Source organism: Aegilops tauschii, chromosome 7 (assembly GCF_002575655.3).
Source record: "Aegilops tauschii subsp. strangulata cultivar AL8/78 chromosome 7, Aet v6.0, whole genome shotgun sequence".
Classification (NCBI taxonomy): Eukaryota; Viridiplantae; Streptophyta; class Magnoliopsida; order Poales; family Poaceae; genus Aegilops; species Aegilops tauschii.
In genome coordinates this window covers 286,813,493-286,835,255 of record NC_053041.3, presented here as the reverse complement: position 1 = coordinate 286,835,255, position 21,763 = coordinate 286,813,493, and positions in this window count along the sequence as shown.

Sequence of the window (21,763 nt, the reverse complement as noted above, 5' to 3'; positions counted from 1 at the left end):
CTACTACCCCAGCCGTGACGGGTATGGTAGGCCGCCCCTGGTTGCCAACGGAGATCACGAGATAGATCCTGCACTATTGCATCTGGTGCGCTATGTAAGCGCACTAGAGCAACTGTTCGATCAAGTCACCCTTGAACTGATCACAGCTCGTGGAGAACTGGTTCGCCGAGCCCCGGCGAGAGGAGAGATGGAGCCCGACGCCGACAACCCAGTCGTGCTATTCGGACACCCGATCGAGCCCTTGAGGTCTGCCCCAGCCATCAACCAGAGTGCTTTGGTGTCCCCAGAAGCGCTTCGTCGCCTTTTGGGAACCCGTTCCAACGGGATTGTGGCCAGCAACCCCCGCGATGGTCATCACCACTTCCCCGACCCTGCAGCCCCTCAACCTCAACCAGCTAATCCCGACGGTGAAACCCGTGGAGAAGCCCCGGCGTCCGCCAGGCCAGCCCACTTAGACATTAACGAAGTAGACTAAGTCGCTCAAGTAATGTCGAGCCTTGGTTTTCCTACGCTTTGTAACTGTGTGGTCCTGTACCGCTTTTATTAAATGTTGTCTGCTTGAGCGCCCCTATTTTTGGAGTAGTAGCTATGCATATGTACGTTGGCGTACAGTTGCGTTTTTAAACTTCGGGCGCAGCTACCAAGACCAACCCCGACGGCACCCACAGTAATGCGTCACATTTATGTGATATGTATATCTGTGGCATTGACCCAAGAACAGGATCGACAACCAGTTACCCTTCACCCCGGTAGATAACCCAGCCCCAATGCTATATAAGAGGCCACCTCGTGACCTTGCCGAGTACCCCTCACCTTGTGCCCAACACTCACAGCCATTTCTTTGCCATGCCGACCCCCAGTATTTATCTGAGAGCCCCAGACGCAACCCCGGGTAGTTTTGTTAAATTACTGTGGGACTTTACCTGCAGTACCATGAGTGCCACCCATCCACCCCAGTACGAGTTGCTCAAATCGAGGATCACCCCATCCACCTCGAAGTATTGGGCAGTGGTGCACATCCCTCCCGCATACCCAAACCAAGACCCAACGGAAGTTTCCTTCATGGGAAAATCCATACCGACTCCGCATATGGCCATAGAAGCTGCTGCGTACGAGGCGCTCGCTCGTCTTCGATTCGCGGTGCCCTATGCCAGCGAACGAGGATATTATTATTTTCCGAGTCGTGCAGCACCCGGAGAAGTTGCATCTTTTCCCGGTGGATGAATTGAGAGAGATCCAGTACTGGCCAACCTTGCCCAGTACGTTATCGCTCAGGAGCGTTTGACTCAGCGGGTAATGGGTTATCTCCAGAGCCTCGCTGATTTAAATCCTCGGATCGCTATTGGCAGACCACTGAGGCCTGACCAGGAGAGGCGCATTCATCGACTGGTCAACCCGCTTCCCCCGATAGAAGAAGAGTGTGCCCCAGTACCAGAGGCATTTTCTTAGGACCCCGTCCTTTTGCCGTTTTCTTTGTAAACGTCATCGTTGTGTTTATTATCCCAGTACTTATTTATGTGTTGTAACTTGTTCGTAGTATCCAAAATTTGTGCGATGGATCCAATTTTTGGTTTCATTTATGTGAGCAGTTTTACTGCTGTAAATTTTGATTTAATTAATTTATTTTTCTCGCGATAAATTTAGTAATGAGATTTCTTTCCCCGAGTTGCTGCAGCGTATATACCCTCACGGCATAGATTTTTATTCGCGCAGCACTCTAATAGCAGACTCACAACCACAACCCCTCGACCTCGCGCACAAATTACAGATTCTCGTACACGTTTTTGCGCCTAGCTGATCACCCCCGAGGACACCACAGTCTCAGTCAGAGAGATTTGTGAGAAATCTTTCGGGCGCGAGTTGCCCTAGCACATCGACAGCAGTTAGCACTCGATGCCGCACCTAATCCTCATGATCGCCGCCACCGCGAAGAGCTAACGCTCAAGCGGCAGCATCACGACGATCATCCAGGATCATCGCACACAGGAGCACGGAGAGCCCCAGCAGCGTCGCTAAACCTCCACACACCAGGACCACATACCAGTCCGGCATCGCCTCCGCCATTAGAGCCTCGTCTCGAGCTCCTGCTAACAGCAATGGAGGAGAAGGAAGGAGAAGTAGAAGCGAGGCCAGGTGTGAGGAAGAAGAAGGAAGCACCGCGACCATTTTATAGCTCGAGATCGGTGTATGGTGGGCGAGGTCCACCAGCACCCCTCGTCGCTCGATCGCCGGTGTTCGGAGGTGAGTCCGCGAGCAGTGCCGACAGTGCACTGGCCCGCGAGGTGAGTGGACGCTGCACCGGCAGCTAGCACGCCGCGCACTACCGCAGTACGGCCTAGATGCCCTACGCGCTAGGCGTCGTCGGTGGAGGAAGCGCGGGAGAGTACGCGAGAGAGAAGAGAGAGAGAGCCAGAGGTAGAAGAAGAGGCCGACAGTGGGCCCCGGGTCCACCTGTCAGCCAGAGAGAGCACTGTGCTCTCGGGTACGACCAGCGTGTTTTAGTAATTTAGAATTTATTTTAAATTACTGTATCCACGTAGAAATATCTCGTTTTTCCCCCACCCATGGATTTTTCCATGCTACGCCAGTATACCACACTGTGGTTTTACACCACTTATTGCCCTCTCACTGTAGCCATTTTATTTTGCACAGTTGAATGATTTTTTTGGTAAGCGCAATGTTTGTTCAAAACAGCTTTTAACAAATCTCGAGGACGAGATTTTTCTTAAGGGGGGTAGTGTTGTGACACCCCAAATTTTTTGACCTTGTTTTATTAATCAAAATTTTGCCAGGAAATTAAACTTTTCCATTTGTCTAGGTTTTACCCTTTTGATACTATGGGTTTTTACCTCAAGTGGAAAACCTTCCAAAAGTATTATTGGATTTGTATGCTCTCTCTATGAAACAATTCCTTATCAGTGGATTTAATTGCATAATTGCTTTTTCTTGAGCTTTACTCTTTTAAAATGATCTTTCATAAATTTGGAGCATGTTTTGCACTACAACCATTTGACAAATGCATTAAAAAATTTCACCAAAATTTGGGGATGTCATGTGATGTTTCCACATCACTTTTATGCAAAAATATCTTTTGGTTATTGGAGATTTTGAGCTCCACATCAACTTTTCAAATCTGGTCTAGTAGGCATTTTTGCACTGCAACCTATTTAATTTTTCCTTTAAAAATTCTTCCAAGTGTTTGGAGATGTCAGTAGATGCATATAATTCAACTTTATGCTAAAACCCAGTGATGTTCTTTGAAACATTTGAGTGAATCAACCTCTTTTCCATTCTGGTCCAGTTTGGTGATCTGTACTGCAACCCATTTTTATTTTGCTCTAGTGACCCTGAGCTTTTTCCTGCTTGTAGCTCTCCCAACAAAACCCTTAAGTCCAGGAGAATGGACCCATTGGAGGATTTTAAGTGCATGCAATGAGACCTCTTTCTTTCTGTCCAAAACTGTAGTTTTGCAAAACTTGCACTAGCAAGTTTCTGGTTTTGCCCAAATGATCTTGCCATCATCACCTACATCCAGGGAGACCCTGATCTGGAGATTTTGGCCACTCCAAGAGTTGCCTAAATGCACTTGGCATTCTGTCGAACACTTGGTGTGCACAGTCAGATTTTGACATGAGTTTTTGTTTGCACTGTGTACTTGATCCCCTGACCCAGCAACATTGTCAACTAAGATCCTAGCTATCCATAACCCAGTACTGTTAATTGCCAGCCTTCCTCTCGCACTCTAGGCTGCCCTGGCATTTCGTCGAGCATGTCCCGTGCGTGCTCTGGGCGCGCCCAGAGCTCACGTTTTGCACGCGCGCGCACTGAGCCGCCGCGTCGCACTGCCGCCCTCGTCGCGTCCCGTCCCTGTTCCCCGCTCGCCTGCAGAACCACGCACTACACTCGCCCACTCTCCACGCCACCCCTGGCGCCCTACAGCGCCGCTGGCAGAGCTTTTGGCGGCACGCCGGCATCGGCAGTGAGCCTCTGCCATGGACGGCGCCGCCCAAGCCACCCGCACGCGCTAGCTGCCTCTGTGAACAGCTCAAGCTTATCCTGAAGCTCGTCGGCACGCGCTCGTCGCCGCCACGTCGCCCTGCAGCTACAGCACCGCGGTCGCCGGCGTTCTTATCCACGGCAGCCGCGGGAGCAGCCTCGAGCGCCTATAAAAGGAGACCCCGAGCCCCTCCAAGCGCTCAGGCGACCTCAAGCCTTCCCCTAGAGCTCCCCAAGCAGTGGATTGACCGGACAAGGCCATCTTCCCCACCTCCGGCCGGTTCGGCCGCCGCCGCCTTCCGGTGCCATTCACCGCAACCAGGCTATCCCCCGCCCATCCAATGCCACCACTCGCTTCCCCTTGTTCTTGCGGAGCTGCCCAGCGCCTCAGCTTCGATCGGAGACCACCGGAGCCCAAAACCCACTTCACTCCCGTAGCCCTCTTCGCCGCGGAGCTCGCCGCCGGTGACTCCTCCCACCACCGTCGACCCAGCGACCACCGAGAGGACCGCCCCGGTCTGGCAGGTCCATCCCTGCCCTCAGGTGCCCTCGAGGAGCCGTCGTTCGTCCACGGCGATCGCCGGAGCCCCGCCCCGTTCGGGCAGAGGAAGAGGAGGGAGAGGGGAGAATGGTCAAACCTGACCAGTGGGCCCTCTGGACCCACTGTCAGTGACCCCCCCGCCACCCGCACTGGCTTAAGTGGAAGCGTATTTCCGTGAGTGCGTATCCCCTACCCCGAAAGCGTATTCTGTATCGAAACGTTTTTTTTCTGTTTTATTTTAAAACAGAACTTTGACTGGCTATATCTTTTAAAATAAAACTCCAAATGAGTCGATTCTTTTTCCTACCTCTCTCAAATTTCATCTAGTTTATTTTAAGATTTATTTAAAAAATATTTGGGACTACTTTTTGTACTGGTTTTGAGACATTTGTTATTTGTATATTTTTCAAAATAGGAAAATGGAGAGAAGAGAAAGCTTTCAAAAAGTGCACCCTTTGCATACTCTTGAAGGCAAGCATTCTGAACTCTGGCATAATATTTTTGTGAGGTGTTTTGGTACAGTTAGAACACCACTTTGTCTTGGAGCATGCGTTGTTTCTATGTATCGTTTAAGTCACACGCATGAGTGCATATTGGGGATGCTTTACTATTAAAATGAGTATGCTAGTGATAGTAATCATCCTCGCGAGCTTTCCATGCATACCGGTAGGAAGCCGGGAAAGTCATGGTCTTGGGTAGACACGAGCTTGTCCCTAGTTCCTCGTCGGGACGAGTGTGTCCGGTATGACATGATGAGTTTTGATGAGCGGTGATTTTGTCTGTTAATGGAAATATTTTGGTTACGCTAATCATTCTGTGAATACTTGGGCCACCTGAGTCGGTCGTAGGCCGAGTCTTGATCAGTAACTTCCCTATTTGTTTTATACTACCACTTGTCCCTGTCGCAGACGGGGTACGGTTCAGTAAGTTGTCAACCCCTTACCAAGGCACACACCGTACAGAGAGGCCATGGTGGAAGATACCGGATGCATCCGGTAGGCATGCCACCTGGTCCGGGGGCATGGGTGTTTCCGGTTGGGACCGAGAGGGGGGCACCCCTTAGAGCGCGCGATATAAATTTGATACCATGCTACGTCGAGGTTGTAGCCTCCCCACTTAGAGTTTTGCTTGACAGGTGTCGTGGGTGATTCCAGACACCGGTAAGTTAAGCTGGTGTGTGCAGGTCAGGTGTGTTTTCAATTAAAAGGCCGTAGGCGGAATTAGTCCCGATGGACTAGATAAATCCGTTACTCGTGGGTAAAGAGTACACCCTCTGCAGAGGTCATATCTTTTTGGATAGCCATGTCCATGTGTAAGGATTGCATTCTGAGATGGATCATAGTATCGGTTTTCGGATGGACACACGGCTTGACTAGATCACAGTAACGGTATTCGGATGGAGACACGGCTTGACTAGAATCTAGCAACGGTCTTCGGATGGAGAAACGGCTAGACTAGATATTGTTTATGTCCTGTGACATATGAGGATTATGATTATTATTATTATGGACTAACCATTTACATTATTTGAATTTTTGAATATCCCTGGGACGGTTCTACCTCCTGGATATTCACTGTGATTATTCTTTTATAAGCCCTTTATGTGGCGTCGCTCAGACGCCCGACTGCGGCATGTTTGTTATTTATTTATCCTTTATAAGCCCTTTATGTGGCGTCGCTCAGACGCCCGACTGCGGCATGTTTGTTATTTATTTATCCTTTATAAGCCCTTTATGTGGTGTCGCTCAGACGCCCGACTGCGGCATGCTTGTCATTTAATTATTCTTTATAAGCCCATTATGTGGTGTCACTCAGACGCCCGACTGCGGCATTGTTAATTTATGTGCACCCTTTTGAGGAGTCATTTCAGACACTCGATCAGAGAATTCTATTTCTACTCCCGTATTGCATGATCATATTTTACCTGCATGCGTGCATCACGGTTTTCGTTTACTTCGTGACAGACGTTACCTTCATAAAATATTTCGGAGCATGTTTTGATACATTATACCCGTGTTCTTAATGTTTGCGAGTACATTCAAACGTACTCACTTGCTTGTCCCTGGCTATTGTCTTGGCCAGATTTCGGGCATGGAAATAGCATTACGACGACAGCCCCGGAACCCATGTAAAGGTGATAGTAGCCTCGCGAAGATAGGAGTTATCCTGGTCAGCTGTTCTTGTGGGAAATGGAGTCCCATAGACGCAGATGAACCACAAACCGCTTCCGCCATCAACCATTAGAAACCAAGTGTTGTACTCCTAGGCCACAATGGTCTTGTACTACATATTTTGTACTTGCTTGGAATTCTTGTATCGAGTTGGTGCCTCATCAGCTAACAGTAATCCTGGGGCTGGTGAGTACAAAGGCCGTTTTTCTGGGAAATTAATATCCCGAAAACCCGGTCGTGACACCTAAGCACTGCAACGATATGACCGAGGTGTGTTTCTGTGGAGGGGGCACCGCACACGGCTAAGAGAAACATTGGTTTGCCTTTGGTGTGCCCCCTCACACATATATAAAGGGGGGAGGGAGGAGGAGGCCGTCCAAGGGGAGGAGGTGTGCCAAGGGGGGGGCCATCCTACTCCAAGTAGGATTCGGCCCCCCTTTCCTATTCCAACAAGGAGAAGGGGGAAGGAGAGGGAGGAGAGAAGGAAAGGGGGTCGACCCCCTAGTCCAATTAGGTTTGGGTTAGGGGGGCGCACTCCACCTCTTGGCCTTCCTCCTCTCTTCCACTACTAGGCCCATGAGGCCCAATAACCCCCCGGGGGGTTCCGGTAACCCCCCGGTACTCCGGAAAATACCCGATACACGTCAGAACTATTCCGGTGTCCGAATATAACCTTCCAATATATCAATCTTCATGTCTCGACCATTTCGAGACTCCTCTTCATGTCCGTGATCTCATCCGGGACTCCGAACTACCTTCAGTACATCAAAACACATAAACTCATAATACCGATCGTCATCGAATGTTAAGCGTGCGGACCCTACGGGTTCGAGAACTATGTAAACATGACCGAGACACATCTCTGGTCAATAACCAATAGCGGAACCTGGATGCTCATATTGGCTCCTACATATTCTACGAAGATCTTTATCGGTCAAACCGCATAACAACCTACGTTGTTCCCTTTGTCATCGGTATGTTACTTGCCCGAGATTCGATCGTCGGTATCATTATACCTAGTTCAATCTCGTTACCGGCAAGTCTCTTTACTCATTCCGTAATACTTCATCCCGCAACTAACTCATTAGTCACATTGCTTGGAAGGCTTATAGTGATGAGTATTATCGAGAGGACCCAGAGATACCTATCCGATACACGGGGTGACAAATCCTAATCTCGATCTATGCCAACCCAACAAACACCTTCGGAGACACCTGTAGAGCATCTTTATAATCACCCAGTTACGTTGTGACATTTGATAGCACACAAGGTGTTCCTCCGGTATTCGGGAGTTGCATAATCTCATAGTCAGAGGAACATGTATAAGTCATGAAGAAAGCAATAGCAATAAAACTCAACGATCATAATGCTAAGCTAACGGATGGGTCTTGTCCATCACATCATTCTCTAATGATGTGATCCTGCTCATCAAATGACAACACATGTCTATGGTCAGGAAACATAACCATCTTTGATTAACGAGCTAGTCAAGTAGAGGCATACTAGGGACACTCTGTTTTGTCTATGTATTCACACATGTACTAAGTTTCCGGTTAATACAATTCTAGCATGAATAATAAACATTTATAATGATCTAAGGAAATATAAATAACAATTTTTGTTATTGCCTCTAGGGCATATTTCTGTCAGTCTCCCACTTGCACTAGAGTCAATAATCTAGTTCACATCGCCATGTGATTTAACACTAATAGTTCACATCGCCATGAGACTAATACCCAAAGGGTTTTACTAGAGTCAATAATCTAGTTCACATCGCTATGTGATTAAAACCCAAAGAGTACTAAGGTGTGATCATGTTTTGCTTGTGAGAGAAGCTTAGTCAATGGGCCTGTCACATTCAGAGCTGTATGTATTTTGCAAATTTTCTATGTCTACAATGCTCTACATGGAGCTACTCTAGCTAATTGCTCCCACTTTCAATATGTATCTAGATTGAGACTCAGAGTCATCCGGATCGGTGTAAAAGCTTGCATCGGCATAACTCTTTACGACGAACTCTTTATCACCTCCATAACCGAGAAATATCTCCTTAGTCTTCTAAGGATAATTTTGACCGCTGTCAAGTGATCCACTCCTCGATCAATATCGTACCCCCTTGCCAATCTCATGGCAAGGTACACAATAGGTTTGGTACACAACATAGCATACTTTATAGAACCTATGGCTGAGGCATAGGGAATGACTTTCATTCTCTTTCTATTTTCTGTTGTGGTCATGTTTTGAGTCTTACTCAACTTTACACCTTGCAATACAGGCAAGAACTCTTTCTTTGACTGTTCCATTTTGAACTACTTCAAAAATCTTGTCAAGGTATGTACTCATTGAAAAATCTTATCAAGCGTCTTGATCTATCTCTATAGATCTTGATGCCCAATATGTAAGCAGCTTCACCAAGGTATTTCTTTGAAAAACTCCTTTCAAACACTCCTTTATGCTTTCCAGAAAATTCTACATCATTTCTGATCAACAATATGTCATTCACATATACTTATCAGAAAGGCTGTAATGCTCCCACTCACTTTCTTGTAAATACATGCTTCACCACAAGTCTGTATAAAACTATATGCTTTGATCAACTTATCAAAGAGTATATTCCAACTCCGAGATTCTTGCACCAGTCCATAGATGGATCGCTGGAGCTTGCACATTTTGTTAGCACCTTTAGGATTGACAAAACCTTCTGGTTGTTTCATATAGAATTCTTCTTTAGTAAATCCATTAAGGAATACAGTTTTGATACCATTTGTCAGATTTTTGAAAATGTGGCAATTGCTAACATGATTCGGACAGACTTTAAGCATCGATACGAGTGAGAAAATCTCATCGTAGTCAACATCTTGAACTTGTCAAAAACCCTTTTCGACAAGTCAAGCTTTGTAGATAGTAACACTACTATCAGCGTCCGTCTTCCTCTTGAAGACCCATTTATTCTCAATGGCTTGCCGATCATCGGGGAAGTCCACCAAAGTCCACACTTTGTTCTCATACATGGATCCCATCTCACATTTCATGGCCTCAAGCCATTTCTCGTAATCTAGGCTCATCATCGCTTCCTCATAGTTCGTAGGTTCGTCATGGTGTACTAACATGACTTCCATAAAGGATTACTGCACCACTCTGGTGCGAACCATAATCTGATTGACCTACGAGGTTCAGTAGTAACTTGATCTTAAGTTTGATGTCATCTTCATTAGCTTCCTCACTGACTGGTGTAGGACTCACATGAACTGATTCTTGTGATGAATTACTTTCCAATTCAGGAGAAGCTACAATTACCTCATCAAGTTCTACTTTCCTCCCACTCAGTTCTTCCGAGAGAAACTCCTTCTCTAGAAAGGATCCATTCTTAGCAACGAATATCTTGCCTTCGGATCTGTGATAGAAGGTGTACCCAACAGTCTCCTTTGGGTATCCTATGAAGACACATATCTCTGATTTGGGTTCGAGCTTATCAGGTTGAAGCTTTTTCACATAAGCATCGGAGCCCCAAACTTTAAGAAATGTCAGCTTATGTTTCTTGCCAAACCATAATATATACGATGTCGTCTCAACGGATTTAGATGGTGCCCTATTTAACGTGAATGCAACTGTCTCTAATGCATAAACCCAAAACGATAGTGGTAAATCGGTAAGAGACATCATAGATCGCACCATATCTAATAAAGTACGGTTATGATGTTCGGACACACCATTATGCTGTGGTGGTCCAGGTGGCGTGAGTTGCGAAACTATTCCACATTGTTCCAAATGAAGACCAAACTCATAACTCAAATATTCACCTCCAAGATCAGGTCATAGAAACCTTATTTTATTGTTATGATGATTTTCCACTTCACTCATAAATTCTTTGAACTTTTCAAATGTTTCAGACTTATGTTTCATCAAGAAGATATACCCATATCTGCTTAAATCATCCGTGAAGGTTAGAAAATAACGATACCCGCCGCAAGCCTCAACACTCATTGGACCGCATACATAAGTATGTATTATTTCCAATAAGTCAGTTTCTCGCTCCATTGTTCCGGAGATCGGAGTCTTAGTCATCTTGCCCATGAGGCATGGTTTGCAAGCATCAAGTGATTCATAATAAAGTGATTCCAAAAGTCCATCAGCATGGAGTTTCTTCATGCGCTTTACACCAATATGACCTAAACGGCAGTGCCACATATAAGCTGCACTATCATTATTAACTTTGCATCTTTTGGCTTCAATATTATGAATATGTGTATCACTACGATCGAGATTCAATAAACCATTTATATTGTGTGTATGACCATAGAAGGTTTTATTCATGTAAATAGAACAACAATTATTCTTTGACTGAAATGAATAACCGTATTGCAATAAACATGATCCAATCATATTTATGCTCAACGCAAACACCAAATAACATTTATTTTAGGTTCAACACTACTCCTGAAGGTAAAGGGAGTGTGCGATGGTGATCTTATCAACCTTGGAATCACTTCCAACTCACATCATCACCCCGCCCTTAACTAGTCTCTGTTTATTTTGCAATTCCCGTTTCGAGTTACTACTCTTAGCAACTGAACCAGGATCAAATACTGAGGGGTTGCTATAAACACTAGTAAAGTACACATCAATAACATGTATATCAAATATACCTTTGTTCATTTTGCCATCCTTCTTATCCGCCAAGTATCTAGGGCAGTTCCACTTCCAGTGACCATTTCCTTTGCAGTAGAAGCACTCAGTTTCAGGCTTGGGTCTATCTTTGGGCTTCTTCGTGGGAGTGGCAACTTGCTTGCCATTCTTCTTGAAGTTCCCTTTCTTTCCCTTGCCCTTTTACTTGAAACTAGTGGTTTTGTCAACCATCAACATTTGATGCTTTTCTTGATTTCTACCTTCCTCGATTTCAGCATCACGAAGAGCTCAGGAATTGTTTTCGTCATCCCTTGCATATTATAGTTCATCACGAAGTTCCAGTGACTAGAGAACTCTGTCAATCACTATTTTATGTAAAAGATTAACTCCCACTTGATTCAAGCGATTCTAGTACTCAGTCAATCTGAGCACATGCTCACTTGTTGAGCTATTCTCCTCCATCTTGTAGGCAAAGTATTTGTCAGAGGTCTCATACCTCTCAACTCGGGCATGAGTCTGAAATACCAATTTCAGCTCTTGGAACATCTTATATACTCCGTGGCGTTCAAAACATTTTTGAAGTCCCGGCTCTAAGCTGTAAAGCATGGTGCACTAAACTATCAAGTAGTTATCATACCGAGTTTGCCAAATGTTCATAACGTCTGCATCTGCTCCTGCAATAGGTCCGTCACCTAGCGGTGCATCAAGGACATAATTCTTCTGTGCAGCAATGAGGATAATCTTCAGATCACAGACCTAGTCCGCATCATTGCTACTATCATCTTTCAACATAGTTTTTCTCTAGGAACATATCAAAAATAAACGGGGAGCTACATCGCGAGCTATTGATCTACAACATAGTTATGCAAATAGTATCAGGACTAAGTTCATGATAAATTAAAGTTCAATTAATCATATTACTTAAGAACTCCCACTTAGATAGAAATCCCTCTAGTCATCTAAATGACCACGTGATCCATCTCAACTAAACCATGTCCGATCATCACGTGAGATGGAGAAGTTTTCAATGGTGAACATCACTATGTTGATCATATCTACTATATGATTCACGCTCGACCTTTCGGTCTCAGTGTTCCGAGGCCATATCTGCATATGCTAGGCTCATCAAGTTTAACCCGAGTATTCTGCGTGTGCAAAACTGGCTTGCACCTGTTGTACGTGAATGTAGAGCTTATCACACCCGATCATCACGTGGTGTCTTATCACGAAGAACTGTCGCAATGGTGCATACTCAGGGAGAACACTTATACCTTGAAATTTTAGTGAGAGATCATCTTATAATGCTACCGCCGTACTAAGCAAAATAAGATGCATAAAGGATAAACATCAGATGGAATCAATATAAGTGATATGATATCGCCATCATCATCTTGTGCCTTTGATCTCCATCTCCAAAGCACCGTCATGTTCACCATCGTCACCAGCTTGACACCTTGATCTCCATCAAAGCATCGATGTCATCTTGCCAACTATTGCTTCTACGACTATCGCTACCGCTTAGTGATAAAGTAAAGCAATTACATAGTGAAAGGATCGAGAAGAGGTGTCTAGAGGGGGGCGAATAGACTCTTAACAAAGAAAAGTTGCTGTTTTTATTTTCCTCAAGTTAAGGTAGAGTTTTAGCACAAGTTTAAACATTCACAACACATTCAAGCAAGCATGGCAAGAGTTTGTGAGCAGCGGAAAGTTAAGCATGCAATTTGCAAGAATGTAAAGGGACGGGATTGGAGTGTGCGAACGCAATTGGAGACATGGAGATTTTTGGCGTGGTTCCGATAGGTGGTGCTATCGTACATCCACGTTGATGGAGACTTCAACCCACGAAGGGTAACAGTTGCGAGAGTCCACGGAGGGATCCACCCATGAAGGGTCCACGAAGAAGCAACCTTGTCTATCCCACCATGGCCATCGCCCACGAAAGACTTGCCTCACTAGGGTAGATCTTCACTAAGTAGGCGATCTCCTTGCCCGTACAAACACCTTGGTTCAACTCCACAATCTTGACGGAGGCTCCCAAGTGACACCTAACCAATCTAGGAGACACTACTCTCCAAAAGGTAATAGACGGTGTGTTGATGATGAACTCCTTGCTCTTGTGCTTCAAATGATAGTCTCCCCAACAACCAACTCTGTCTCATAGGATTGGATTTGGTGGAAAGATGATTTGAGTGGAAAGCAACTTGGGAAAGGCTAGAGATCAAGATTTATGTGGTTGGAATGGAATATCTTGACCTCAAAACAAGTGTAGGTGGTTCTCCCTCAGAAAATGTATGTTGGAAGTGTAGGCATGTTCTGATGGCTCTCTCCACGAATGAAGAGTGGGTGGAGGGGTATATATAGCCTCCACACAAAATCTAACCGTTACACACAATTTACCAAACTCGGTGGGACCGAATCAGAAAACTCGGTCAGACCGATTTAGTTCATAATGTGACCGTTAGGCATTTCGGTGGGACCGATATGATCAAGTCGGTAGGACCAATGTGCTAGGGTTAGGGTAAAGCCTCATCTCGGTTTGACCGATTACACGAACTCGGTGGGACCGATTTGGGTAATAAGTGAAACAAAGAGTTGGCCAAGAAAACTCGGTGAGACCGATTGCATATTTCGGTGAGACCGAAATTATTGCAATAGGAAACATAGAGTTTGCAAGCCCATCTCGGTGAGACCGAGATCCCATCGATGAGACCGAATCGATTAGGGTTTCTTGCAGTGGCTATGTCAATTGAACTCGGTGGCGCCGGATAGAAAGATTCGGTGGGACCGAGCTTGACTTTTGGTTTGGGACATATGTGGATATGAGAAAGTTGTTGAGGGCTTTGGAGCATATCACTAAGCACTTTGAGCAAGCAAGCCATTAAGCAACACCTCATTCCCTTTTAATAGTATTGGCTTTCCTATGGACTCAATGTGATCTTGGATCACTAAATGAAAATGCAGAGTCTTGAGATTTTGAGCTTGAGCCAATCCTTTGTCCTTATCATCTTGAAGGGGTTCCACATCCTCTAGTCCACTTCACTCCATCTGTTGAACTTGTCTAAAATATACTAGATGAAAACATTAGTCCAACAAGAGATATGTTGACATTAATTACCAAAACCACCCAGGGAGCACTTGTGCTTTCACATAGCGATTGCATTTCATACAATAAAGCGACAACCATATGGCTCCTGCCAGTTGCCAATAATTGTTACAAAACATGATCATCTCATACTACAATTTATATATCATCACGTCTTGACCATATCACATCACAGCAAGCCCTGCAAAAACAAGTTAGATGTCCTCTACTTTGTTGTTGCAAGTTTTAGGTGGCTGCTACGGGCTTAGCAAGAACCGTTCTTACCTACGCATCAAAACCACAATGATTTTCGTCAAGTGTGCTGTTTTAACCTTCAATAAGGACCGGGCATAGTCAAACTCGATTCAACTAAAGTTGGAGAAACAGACACCCACTAGCCACCTGTGTGCGAAGCACGGCGGTAGAACCAGTCTCATGAACACGGTCATGTAATGTCGGTCTAGGGCGCTTCATCCAACAATACCGCCGAATCAAAGTATGTCATGCTGGTAAGCAGTATGACTATTATCGCCCACAACTCTTTGTGTTCTACTCGTGCATATAACATCTACGCATAGACTTGGCTCGGATGCCACTGTTGGGGAACATAGTATTTCAAAAAAATTCCTACGATCACACAAGATCTATCTAGGAGAAGCATAACAATGAGGGGGGAGAGTGTGTCCACATACCCTCATAGACCGAAAGCGAAAGCGTTAAGTAACGCGGTTGATGTAGTCGAACGTCTTCGCGATCCAACCGATCAAGTACCAAACATACGACACCTCCGCGATCTGCACACGTTCAGCTCGGTAACGTCCCTCGAACTCTAGATCCAGCTGAGGCCGAGGGAGAGTCCGTCAGCATGTCGGCGTGGTGACGGTGATGATGAAGTTACCGGCGCAGGGCTTCGCCTAAGCACTGCAACAATATGACCGAGATGTGTTTCTGTGAAGCGTGGCACTACACATGGCTAAGAGAAACTTTGGTGTTCCTTTGGGGTGCCCTCCTCCCACGTATATAAAGGGGGGAGGGAGGAGGAGGCCGGCCAAGGGTGTCGGCTGTGACAGCCTGGTTTTTGCCCTCTCTCATTTGCTTGATTTTCTTTTGGAGTCAATTTGAAATTTGGAGTTTTTGAATCTTTTCATATGGACTTAAACACTTGGGTACCCTTGGCTTTCACCCAAGTGCTTCATTTCCCTCCCCAATCATCATTCCCCTTCTGATCCACCCCAAAATAATCTTTGGAATATTTTTCTTAAATGAAAAATATTCATTTTTCTCCCAAAAACCCTAGCTAGATCAATATGCTCCAAAGCAACCCCAATTTTTATGGCCCAGAAAAATCTGAGATAATTCACAAATATTCTTTGAAACCTAGGGCACCTTCCTGAGCAAAAATATTTCATCACTTTTTGGAATATTATTGCTATAGAAAATATTTTCTATTCTGGACAAAATGGTGGTCTATACAGCAACTACCATTTTACTTGCTCCTTTGTGCCTGGGTTTTCTTGTGCATTTTCACCTTAGTAGATCATGGCTAACCTCCAAAGCACAACCCCCAACTCCTAGCCATTTGACCTCAGTAACCTCTCAAAGTTACTGACCAGAAACTTACTTGGCATGTAAAAACTCCTCTACTGCACCTGGACCCAAACCAAAGCATGGTATACTTCAAAACCACCACGAACAACATGCTAGACATGATTTTTGGACGTAGGCTGGCCTGAGGGAGGAGTTCGCGCGGTGACCACGCATGTCCACCATGCCATGCCTGCGTGTCGACGCGCTCTGAGTGCCGTCGAGCGCTCTGTTCGCGCGTGCTCGCTTCCCCCGTCTGCCCGAGCGTGCCAAACTTCGCCACCATCCTCGTCTCAACGCCATTAACTCCCCCCTGGCGCTCGCCGACGCCGGAGCTCGCCGTAGCGAGCACGAGCACGGTCCGGCCAACCCAACAGTGCGGTGCGCACTGTGCTCGTCGCCTTCTCCTCATTCCTGTGCTCGTCCCCGTTAGCCAACAGTCGCCGCGTGAGCTGCGTCGCCTTCTCCCCCTCTCACTGACGCCGCTCGTCATCGGGCACCGTGGACAGGTGTCCACCGGTGGAGCCCGAAACCCCCCTCTCCGCTCGCCTATAAACGGAGCCGCCCCCAGCGTCCTCGAGCACCATCCACCACTCCCACACACCCCACAAGCACGTAGGAAACCGTAGACCGGCCGGGCAGGCCACGGGCCGCCGTCCTCGAGCTCGAGCTCGCCGGTGATCCCCTTTGGTCGCCACGGTAGCTCCAGCCCCTCCCAGGCCAAGGCGACCCTTCCAGGGCCTTCGCCCCTCTCCGGTGAAGCCATCCCGTCCCCCTGGAGCCCCTGGAGTTGCCTCTGCTCGCTATCTTCCTCATCTCTGGCGACCACCGCGTTCTGCCTCCGCTTGCGAGGTCGATTCCGACGCCGTCCGACCACCCCTAGCTACGCTACGGGTACGGGCAGGTGCGCCTCCGTCCTCTCTCTCCATCCCTCCCTCTCGTTTTGGCGAAGGAGCCCTCGTTGCCGGCGAGAGCTCCGGCGAAGCCGCGACTCCCTCTGTTTCCTTCTCCCCCTCCTCCTCACCTGACTAGTGGGGCCCGCTAGTCAGCCACTCTGTACGCGCGCGAAGCAGTACGAGTGGTGGCACCCCTGGGCTTTACGCCTTCGATGTCACCCCCCAGTTTGTTTATTTTTTATTCAAATTCATTTGAATTTACAGAAAGCTTCCAACAGCCATAACTCTTCAACCATAAGTCCAAATGAATTGATTCTTTTTGCATTTTGTTCTTTGCAAAGAAATCTAGCAGCTCACCAAAGATGAGATTTTTCTGAGCTGTTTAGAATTTCTGGTGATTTTTAGTAGTGTTCTTGATATTTTCTTTTTGTGCTTAAAATTATTTTCAGAGGGTGAGGCTTGTCTTGAGGATCACTAGAAGGCTTGTGAACCTCATCTGCACTAAGGCAAGCCACAGCAATATTTTCATGGTGTCATTTCAATATTTATGATTTTCTTACTTGAATGAAATGATTAATCCATGCATTTAAATAACTACTGTGTTATTTATATTCTGTTAAGTGTTTGTTAGTTATTATGCTTGATTTACAGAATGTTGAAACTAGCTTAGTTGGTAAAGCAAAGCTAAGATCTATTTGTGGTGATGATACAAATAATTTTGTTATGCATGTTAGTAATTACTTAAAGTTATGTTCCTGCATAAATAAAATAGAAAAATTGCTAGAAAATATTCTGTTAAGTACTTGTTTAGCCATGTTGCTAGACTTACATAATGTTTGAACCTAACCTGGTTGGTAAAGAAATTAGGATTTGTTTGTGGTATAATCTTTGCTATGCATGTGAGAAATTAATCGGAGTTACTTTCTTGCATGAGAAAATAATAAAACTTGCTGCAAAATATTTTGGTTAAAGTGTGAGCTACTCTGACCAGGAAAGTAATATAAGTTGTTGATGTTTATGCTTAGTATGAATATGGTTGACATCAGTCATTTTTGTTAATATGTGATGCATGTGTAGTTTTGCATTTCATGGCATGCTATGACACCGGTCATTTTCATTTTAAGTTGAACCTAAATATAACTCAACCTGAATATATCGTTGACTGGGTCATGGTGCCACTGAATCGAGTTTTTCCGAGTGCAACCACATTTGCCTTTGTGGGAAGGCCTTGATTCGGTCCATTGACATTGCCTCTGGTCGGTGCCTCCATCTAGGGAAGGTTATGGCATGCTTACCCTGGCCCGGTAGCAGGCATAACCTTGTGTGCCTGTTGTTGAGATTATGGTACCGGGTCCCCGAGTGGGATCGTTTTGGCCACGACGGTGGTCGTTGTGTCTTTGGTAGACACGGGGCCACCCAGGACTAGCCCGTTGGGGATTGGGTCGGAGTGGCCGGGAGAGTGTCATGGCAATGGAAGGGTTTTGTCGGAATGCCGTTGGTCCACCCGAATGGGAGTGCGAGGCTATGGGTTCCGTGGTGTGGGTACAGTGTGCTACCTCCGCAGAGTGTATAATCTATCGATAGCCGAGTCCATGGTCACGGACACCTCGTAGTAGGTCCCACCATGAGTCAACGTTTAATAACATTTGCACAATAAGCTATGAACTTTGCACTGTTGATGATGGCTGAAAGGCCATCGAGATGTTCGGGACCAAATATTGGTCGTGGTTGTGATCGCCGTAAGGATCACGATTTACTCTTGTCAAGACCATGATGGTGGTTTGGTTGTGAACCGAGAATGATCATGGTTGGTAAGTCCGTCCCGAGGGACGTTCGAGCATGATTACAGCATGTTGGACACATAGTGTTGCCTTATTATTAATTGGTTAATTATCATGATATTGTTTGCCATTATGATTATGCCTATTGTGAGCTTGCAAGTACATTCAATGTACTGACCTGGCGTGTCATGCCAGATTTTAGGAAAGTCTCTTTGGAGAGGAGCACTGCTCGAGTCTAGATCGTGTCCACATTGGTGTCGCTATGCTATGGAGTTTCCGCTACGACGTTGTTCCGCTGCCGCGTAGTTGTTATGATCGAGGCCCCTTTATGTTCACTAAATAATGTACATATTGTTTAGCCGCACCGGACGTGCCGCTTGGCCTCGACATCTGTTGTAATATAAACTCTGGTCCGCTAGCATCAATAAAGCGGTTGCTTTCTGTACCAAGATGTTGTGTGTTGCCAGAAGACATGGTCTCTGGGCTGGCAATGCATGGTAAACCGGTCGCTCTGAGCCGGGGTGCCACAACACGTGGTATCAGAGCCACGCTGACTGTAGGCCACGCTAGACTACGACGTGTTAACTGGACGATAGATACGAGTTTAAGTGGAGTGCCGGTAGCAATTGTAGCTGGTTGTTGCATTGCATGCATTTGGTTTATATTTTTATGCTAACCTGCTAATGGTTGTGAGTGTAGATGGCTCCGGTGCCGTATCCATGCCAGTTGCAGCTGATGTCGTACACGTCACCGCACCTCCTTCGCAACGTGTGGCGTCGGTTGTACCCTCTCGGAGACGACCCAGTCTATCGTGTGTACCGGGAGCGTCTAGCTGATTCAGTGTATGAGTATCACGCAGTGGGCACTCTGCGCACTAGTTCCGATTCCAGCTCTTACACTTGTACTTCTCAGAGTGGTTACGCCTCCACCGCTTCTTAGGCTGTCCAGTTTGCTGCATTCGAGGTCCTTGTCGAGCTTTGCTACAACGAGGTCCGAATGCAGAACCACCCAGGTTTCTATTACTACCCTTCTCTGCACGACAATGGTCGTGTCCGTTTCCCTATCATTGATCCAGAGTCTGATAGTGTTGCTAGCCACCTTGCTCGTTATGTCACTGCTAGCTATCTTATGATCCACGAGCTGGCTCGAGAGCTGACTCGTGCCCGTACTGCTTTAGCCACTGCTTTAGACACTACTAGATCTGCCACTACTCCATCTTCTCTGGGATTTACCCCTTATATTCCAGCCAGTTCTAGTTCCCCTATTTCACTGGTTACTCCTCCGAGTAGCATGGGCGTCTCGACCGTGAATCCTCTCAGTACTCCTGCCGAGTGGGTTTCACTTCTCGTTACTCCTGTAGCCCCGATGCCTCATCCTACCCCTGTCCCTGAGGGAGAGCCCTCGAGGCAGCGCCGTCGTGTTACCTTTACCCGGAGGTTTCCGTTAACCTCGTCAGTTCAGGCTCCGAGACCGCTTCAGGGGAGGACACCGCAGCACCAGCAAAGCAGTAGTATCTTTGAGTATTTGCAGTTGTCCGGATGATGTACAGATGTAGTCGTATGAGTCATGATGTTTCATTGCATGTATGAGAGTAGTGGAACCTGGCGTGTTGTTTATCTTTCATGTATGAGTCTATGTATAATTATGTTGGGACTTTATTCGCCGTATTTTCTTCGCTCTTTTGTTTTCTTCCAGGATTTGTTGCTGGATTTTTCCCAAATTTATTCTTGGATGTTTCTCATCTCAATTGCGTTGTCTTGGGAAAATGCACCATAGGATGACACGGGGAGGCAGCAGTAGCAACGTTCATGAGGGAACTCCTGTTCGTGGTTCTGCACGACAGGCAGGACATTCTCCCGAGCCGTACGTTCCGCCACCGCCTCCACCGCCAAATCCGCCCTCCACCAAGCAAATTCTGCGTATGTTTGAGGAAAGAAGGAACAATGATCTGATCGAAATATTAAGAAGTGTGCAAGCTATGGTTGGACAGAATGGAAATCAGAACGGTCATCACTCAAAGCTGTCAGATTTCCAAAGGACCGAGCCACCTAGTTTCAGTCAGATTGTTGACCCATTGGATGCAGACGATTGGTTGCGTACCATTGAGAAAAAGCTTGAGATTGCTCGTACTGAAGAAAATGATAAAGTTCCATTGGCAAGTCATTACCTTGAAGGCGCAGCTGCCGTATGGTGGGAAAATGAAAAAGCCATGTGGCCTGTTGATGAAGAGATCACCTGGGAAAAGTTTAAGGATCAGTTCCGGAAATATCATATCTCTACTGGAGTTATGAAGACTAAGCAGCATGAATTTCTCGCACTCGTCCAAGGACATCAGTCTATGGGAGAATATTTGCAAAAATTCAATCATCTGGCCCGTTACTCTCTTTATGACGTGGCCACTGAAGAAAGGAAGATTGACAAATTTCTTGGAGGCTTAAATCCACAACTCCGGTGTACTCTCAGTATGCTTGATTTCCCAGATTTCCAAACTCTGGTGAACAAGGCTTTCATTGCTGAACGGGAGCACAAGCTTATATCAGATAATAGGCCTGTTAACAACGACAACAAGCGTAAGTTTGAGCCAAAGAAGGATGGGCAACCAGTGCAAAAGGCTTGTACCTGGCAGCAGACTCAGGTGGAATACAAGCCAAATTGGCAACAGAATGTTAACAAGACCACCACTCAAGTCAAGAATGTCGTGACCAACCCAATGCATGAGGAGCGTCAGCGCAATAATTCTTGCTTCCGTTGTGGGTAGAATGGACATTATGCCAGACAGTGCCCCAAGAACAACAAGGCGAATGCCCTAATCAGGCCACAAGTCAACTTTATGGAGTCATGCCCGACCCAGCAAAACTTCACTGGGCACGTGCATCATATCTCAGACGATGAAGCCCAAGAGAACCTAGAAGTCGTCATTGGTATGTTTTCTGTTAATGACATACCTGCCGTAATTTTATTTGACTCTGGGGCTTCCCATTCTTTTATTTCTCGGAGTTTTGCTGCCCAAAACAAATTTCCTTGTACGCTTTTGGGCAAAAATATGCTGGTACAAACCCCGAGATCTTTAATCAAGAGCAATCTGG